Below are 1027 nucleotides of genomic sequence, written 5' to 3'. Positions count from 1 at the left end.
TTTTCATAATACACAATACTAAATACTTTTGAAGCATCAGATAACATGAAAGGTTCTATCCCTAAAAACACAGTTTCTAGGCTGGATGCAGTGGCTCATACCTGTATTCCTAGCACTTTGAGAAGCTATGGCTGGAAGACTGCTTGCATGCCAGAATTTGAGTAGATTGTGCAACATAGCAAAAACTCTTTTCTAAAAAAAATTACAAAAAAAAGCACACAGTTTTTATCTTCTTGGAAGTTTGCACAAAAAAAATTTAACATAAAAGCAGTGTGCTGAAACTGTGATAGGTCAGGCAATGAGCAACAATTTCAAGAGGCTGAACCTCTTCCCCTAAGCAGCCTGAGGTGACTCACCAGGATGGTCCACTACTCGTTAAACCTGGAGAAGCCCACAAAGTAACACCCGAGAAACTGTGCAGGTCATCAAGGTTATGCACATATGAAAAGCCACCAAGTACCTGAAAGATGTCACCTTACAGAAACAGTGTGTACCATTCTACTGCTACAACAGTGGAGTTGGAAGGTGTGCCCAGGCCAAACAGTGGGGCTGGACACAGGGTCGGTGGCCCAAAAAAAAGGGCTGAATTTTTGCTGCACATGCTTAAAAATGCAGAGAGTAATGCTGAGCTTAAGGGCTCCTCTGGTCATTGAGCATATCCAGGTGAACAAAGACCCTAAGATGCGCTGCCAGACGTACCGGGCTCATGGTCAGATCAACCCTTACATGAGCTCCCCCTGCCACATTGAAATGATCCTCACAGAAAAGGAGCAGATTGTTCCTAAGCCAGAGGAGGAGGTTGCACAGAAGAAAAAAATATCCCAGAAGAAACTGAAGAAACAAAAACTTATGGCATGGGAATAAATTCAACATGAAATAAATGCAGATAAAAGTGAAAAAAAAAAGAGGCTGAACCTAAGAGTAATTGAATTTACTGAGGCAGAAAGAGAGGCAGAGACCACCCTGGGACAAACATTCCATGAAATTAATCAAGAAAAGTTCCCTCATTTCATCAGTGACACTATTT

The 1027-nt window shown here is 41.8% G+C and overlaps 1 pseudogene; it reads left to right on the top strand.

Annotated features, from left to right (window-relative positions):
• Positions 1-406: 406 nt before the first annotated feature.
• On the top strand, positions 407-864 carry LOC103266894 (annotated as a pseudogene).
• The last annotated feature ends 163 nt before the right edge of the window (positions 865-1027 follow it).

This window comes from Carlito syrichta, unplaced genomic scaffold, assembly GCF_000164805.1.
Source record: "Carlito syrichta isolate Samal-C Ts95f unplaced genomic scaffold, Tarsius_syrichta-2.0.1 Scaffold101607, whole genome shotgun sequence".
NCBI classification, from domain to species: Eukaryota; Metazoa; Chordata; class Mammalia; order Primates; family Tarsiidae; genus Carlito; species Carlito syrichta.
The sequence above is the reverse complement of the archived record's forward strand: the minus strand, read 5'-3'. Positions and strand labels throughout refer to the sequence as shown.